This window comes from Tachypleus tridentatus, unplaced genomic scaffold (assembly GCF_004210375.1).
Source record: "Tachypleus tridentatus isolate NWPU-2018 unplaced genomic scaffold, ASM421037v1 Hic_cluster_2, whole genome shotgun sequence".
NCBI lineage: Eukaryota > Metazoa > Arthropoda > Merostomata > Xiphosura > Limulidae > Tachypleus > Tachypleus tridentatus.
The window spans coordinates 10,810,567-10,816,301 of record NW_027467782.1 but is presented as its reverse complement, the minus strand read 5'-3'; the positions used below and the strand labels follow the sequence as shown (position 1 = coordinate 10,816,301).

General features: G+C 53.6%; 1 non-coding gene across 1 annotated transcript in view; it reads left to right on the top strand.

Moving 5' to 3' along the window:
* The first annotated feature begins 4,869 nt into the window (after positions 1-4,869).
* The window catches only part of LOC143243495 (small subunit ribosomal RNA), a 1,805-nt gene continuing 939 nt past the window's right edge, over positions 4,870-5,735 (top strand). Inside the window, exon 1 of the ribosomal RNA XR_013024619.1 lies at positions 4,870-5,735. This exon is cut by the window's right edge and continues 939 nt beyond it. This is a non-coding gene — a ribosomal RNA (small subunit ribosomal RNA).

The following is a 5,735-nucleotide window of genomic DNA, read 5'->3' as shown; positions in this document are numbered from 1 at the left end:
AATGGCAAAATCAGTTTGATAGTTAGAAACGTTGTTTTCAGCGTTCATTTTCACCACTTTTCACTCAAAACTGAGGACCAATTTGACGCAACTCAGGGTTGCGATGCGGAACTTGCCCGCATAGGTTCTCGCCTTTTACCGCACTTTGAAATGCCGTACTAATGGGTTCTGATGGCATTAAATGTAGTTTCCTTCTCTATATAGGGGCATAGTCTGTCTGAGACGGACCTGAAAGGGAGTACGACTTTAAGAAATTTTCTCCCGTATAGAGTGATGCCAAAGACGGCATGGATGTGAGGAGAGTTCGGTGAAATTTGGAAAGTGGGAGGAAATGGCAAAATCAGTTTGATAGTTAGAAACGTTGTTTTTCAGCGTTCATTTTCACCACTTTTCACTCAAAACTGAGGACCAATTTGACGCAACTCAGGGTAGCGATGCGGAACTATTCCGCTTGGTCCCTTGCCTTTACCGCACTTTCAAATGCCGTACTAATGGGTTCTGATGGCATTAAATTTAGTTTCCTTCTCTATATAGGGGCATAGTCTGTCTGAGACAGGATTGTAACATTGTGTTAAGCCTCCTCTCACCTTTTAACCCGGCGTGCCCGGGACCTGTGGGCTGGTCACGGCCCGTTTCCACACAGGTGGTGAGTACTAGCGAAAACGACTGCCGATAGTGTTAAGAAATGGCCGAACAAAGAATGTAAGAGGCCGAGAGATATTGAATGAACGAACGTAATGGTGGATTGAAACAATATATTGGAGCGAAAAGAATGTTGCGAGAAGTGATGGTTTTAAGAACACTGTGCGGCGTTTTCCTAGTAAGTTTGTCGTTCTACCCGTCTCGGTGGATTCGGCACCACCTGTAACGGTGGTTTTTGACGTGCCTCGGTGGAAGAGGTTACTGTCGTAAAATATATGGGTAGCTGTTTCCCGTTCCCTCTCGGTCCGTGCGGGGATAAAAGCAGTACGTGCGTTCGACCGCACGCCTACGAGTTAATCCGAGCGATTAGCCGGTCTCAGTCAGAGACACACGGGATGCTGGACCCGCAGCGTGCTCTGCACGAGTCGTTGAATTTCAGCTTGTCAAACCAAGGGTCCGAGCGGCCCTTCCCTTTCACGGGGCATGTTATTTACGGTGACTGTTTCCCTTTCCTCTCGTTCCGAGCGCGGGATAAAAGCAGTACGTGCGTTCGACCGCACGCCTACGAGTTAATCCGAGCGATTAGCCGGTCTCAGTCAGAGACACACGGGATGCTGGACCCGCAGCGTGCTCTGCACGAGTCGTTGAATTTCAGCTTGTCAATCCAAGGGTCCGAGCGGCCCTTCCCTTTCACGGGGCATGTTATTTACGGTGACTGTTTCCCTTTCCCTCTCGGTCCGAGCGGGGATAAAAGCAGTACGTGCGTTCGACCGCACGGCTACGAGTTAATCCGAGCGATTAGCCGGTCTCATTTGAGACACACGGGATGCTGGACCCGCAGCGTGCTCTGCACGAGTCGTTGATTTTCAGCTTGTCAAACCAAGGGTCCGAGCGGCCCTTCCCATTCACGGGGCAAGTCAATAACGGTGACTGTTTCCCTTTCCTCTCGGTCCGAGCGGGGATAAAAGCAGTACGTGCGTTCGACCGCACCCCTACGTGTTAATCCGAGCGATTAGCCGGTCTCAGTCAGAGACACACGGGATGCTGGACCCGCAGCGTGCTCTGCACGAGTCGTTGAATTTCAGCATGTCAAACCAAGGGTCCGAGCGGCTCTTCCCTTTCACGGGGCAAGTCAATAACGGTGACTGTTTCCCTTTCCTCTCGGTCCGAGCGGGGATAAAAGCAGTACGTGCGTTCGACCGCACCCCTACGTGTTAATCCGAGCGATTAGCCGGTCTCAGTCAGAGACACACGGGATGCTGGACCCGCAGCGTGCTCTGCACGAGTCGTTGAATTTCAGCATGTCAAACCAAGGGTCCGAGCGGCTCTTCCCTTTCACGGGCAAGTCAATAACGGTGACTGTTTCCCTTTCCCTCTCGGTCCGAGCGGGGATAAAAGCAGTACGTGCGTTCGACCGCACGCCTACGAGTTAATCCGAGCGATTAGCCGGTCTCAGTCAGAGACACACGGGATGCTGGACCCGCAGCGTGTCTGCACGAGTCGTTGAAGACACACGGGATGCTGGACCCGCAGCGTGCTCTGCACGAGTCGTTGAATTTCAGCTTGTCAAACCAAGGGTCGAGCGGCCCTTCCCTTTCAGCGGCCCTTCCCTTTCACGGGCATGTTATTTACGGTGACTGTTTCCCTTTCCCTCTCGGTCCGAGCGGGGATAAAAGCAGTACGTGCGTTCGACCGCACGCCTACGAGTTAATCCGAGCGATTAGCCGGTCTCAGTCAGAGACACACGGGATGCTGGACCCGCAGCGTGCTCTGCACGAGTCGTTGAATTTCAGCTTGTCAAACCAAGGGTCCGAGCGGCCCTTCCCTTTCACGGGCATGTTAACAACGGTGACTGTTTCCCTTTCCCTCTCGGTCCGAGCGGGGATAAAGCAGTACGTGCGTTCGACCGCACGCCTACGAGTTAATCCGAGCGATTAGCCGGTCTCAGTCAGAGACACACGGGATGCTGGACCCGCAGCGTGCTCTGCACGAGTCGTTGAATTTCAGCTTGTCAAACCAAGGGTCCGAGCGGCCCTTCCCTTTCACGGGGCATGTTATTTACGGTGACTGTTTCCCTTTCCCTCTCGGTCCGAGCGGGGATAAAGCAGTACGTGCGTTCGACCGCACGCCTACGAGTTAATCCGAGCGATTAGCCGGTCTCAGTCAGAGACACACGGGATGCTGGACCCGCAGCGTGCTCTGCACGAGCCGTTGAATTTCAGCATGTCAAACCAAGGGTCCGAGCGGCTCTTCCCTTTCACGGGGCACGTCAATACGGTGACTGTTTCCCTTTCCCTCTCGGTCCGAGCGGGGATAAAAGCAGTACGTGCGTTCGACCGCACGCCTACGAGTTAATCCGAGCGATTAGCCGGTCTCAGTCAGAGACACACGGGATGCTGGACCCGCAGCGTGCTCTGCACGAGTCGTTGAATTTCAGCTTGTCAAACCAAGGGTCCGAGCGGCCCTTCCCTTTCACGGGGCATGTTATTTACGGTGACTGTTTCCCTTTCCTCTCGGTCCGAGCGGGGATAAAAGCAGTACGTGCGTTCGACCGCACGCCTACGAGTTAATCCGAGCGATTAGCCGGTCTCCGAGCGATCAGAGACACACGGGATGCTGGACCCGCAGCGTGCTCTGCACGAGCCGTTGAATTTCAGCATGTCAAACCAAGGGTCCGAGCGGCTCTTCCCTTTCACGGGGCACGTGAACAACGGTGACTGTTTCCCTTCCCTCTCGGTCCGAGTGGGGATAAAAGCAGTACGTGCGTTCGACCGCACCCCTACGAGTTAATCCGAGCGATTAGCCGGTCTCAGTCAGAGACACACGGGATGCTGGACCCGCAGCGTGCTCTGCACGAGCCGTTGAATTTCAGCATGTCAAACCAAGGGTCCGAGCGGCTCTTCCCTTTCACGGGGCACGTGAACAACGGTGACTGTTTCCCTTCCCTCTCGGTCCGAGCGGGGATAAAAGCAGTACGTGCGTTCGACCGCACGCCTACGAGTTAATCCGAGCGATTAGCCGGTCTCAGTCAGAGACACACGGGATGCTGGACCCGCAGCGTGCTCTGCACGAGTCGTTGAATTTCAGCTTGTCAAACCAAGGGTCCGAGCGGCCCTTCCCTTTCACGGGGCATGTTATTTACGGTGACTGTTTCCCTTTCCCTCTCGGTCCGAGCGGGGATAAAAGCAGTACGTGCGTTCGACCGCACGGCTACGAGTTAATCCGAGCGATTAGCCAGTCTCATTAAGAGACACACGGGATGCTGGACCCGCAGCGTGCTCTGCACGAGCCGTTGAATTTCAGCATGTCAAACCAAGGGTCCGAGCGGCTCTTCCCTTTCACGGGGCACGTGAACAACGGTGACTGTTTCCCTTTCCCTCTCTGTCCGAGTGGGGATAAAAGCAGTACGTGCGTTCGACCGCACCCCTACGTGTTAATCCGAGCGATTAGCCGGTCTCAGTCAGAGACACACGGGATGCTGGACCCGCAGGGTGCTCTGCACGAGCCGTTGAATTTCAGCATGTCAAACCAAGGGTCCGAGCGGCTCTTCCCTTTCACGGGGCACGTGAACAACGGTGACTGTTTCCCTATCCCTCTCGGTCCGAGCGGGGATAAAAGCAGTACGTGCGTTCGACCGCACGCCTACGAGTTAATCCGAGCGATTAGCCGGTCTCAGTCAGAGACACAAGGGATGCTGGACCCGCAGCGTGCTCTGCACGAGCCGTTGAATTTCAGCTTGTCAAACCAAGGGTCCGAGCGCCCCTTCCCTTTCACGGGGCACGTCAATAACGGTGACTGTTTCCCTTTCCCTCTCGGTCCGAGCGGGGATAAAGCAGTACGTGCGTTCGACCGCACGCGTACGAGTTAATCCGAGCGATTAACGATTGTCTTTGTTACGAAAGACGTTCTGTTCCCACTGCTGATGCGACGAGTTTCGGGTAACCATGCCGAGACATCGGAATATGCATCATTTTCGATATAGCTTAGTGTGGGTTGAGCTGTCCTCCGAAGGTCGGTTCTTCCTGATACGCCCTAGTTTGTTTCGTTTTATCGGAACTGTTGTTTTGGAGAACTCGTACTCTAGAGTGTGTAAGAGGTCTGTCTCGTGATTGGTGACACGAAGTAGACAGAGAACGGCAGGCGTGTATCTAGCCACGCGTCTGCCGATTCGAGAGTGGTGTTTCTACTCGCCGTTGGAGCGGGTGGCTTGCACCGAACGAGAAAAGATACCTGGTTGATCCTGCCAGTAGTCATATGCTTGTCTCAAAGATTAAGCCATGCATGTCTAAGTACATGCCGAAATAAGGTGAAACCGCGAATGGCTCATTATCCAGCCGTTGTTCCTTAGATCGTACTTTCCTACTTGGATAACTGTGGTAATTCTAGAGCTAATACATGCAACAAAGCTCCGACCTCACGGGACGAGCGCATTTATTAGACCAAGACCAATCGGACCTCGGTCCGCAAATGATGGTGACTCTGGATAACTTTTGGCTGATCGCACGGTCTAGCACCGGCGACGCATCTTTCAAGTGTCTGCCTTATCAACTGTCGATGGTAGGTTATGCGCCTACCATGGTCGTAACGGGTAACGGGGAATCAGGGTTCGATTCCGGAGAGGGAGCCTGAGAAACGGCTACCACATCCAAGGAAGGCAGCAGGCGCGCAAATTACCCACTCCCAGAACGGGGAGGTAGTGACGAAAATAACGATACGGGACTCTATCGAGGCCCCGTAATTGGAATGAGTACACTCTAAATCCTTTAACGAGGATCTATTGGAGGGCAAGTCTGGTGCCAGCAGCCGCGGTAATTCCAGCTCCAATAGCGTATATTAAAGTTGTTGCGGTTAAAAAGCTCGTAGTTGGATCTCAGTTCTAGACAGGGGGTCCGCTTTGGCGGTTACTTCCTGGCCTAAACATCCTGCCGGTTTTCCCTCGGTGCCCTTGATTGAGTGTCTTGGGTGGCCGGCAAGTTTACTTTGAAAAATTAGAGTGCTCAAAGCAGGCGAAACGCCTGAATAATGGTGCATGGAATAATGGAATAGGACCTCGGTTCTATTTTGTTGGTTTTCGGAACACGAGGTAATGATTA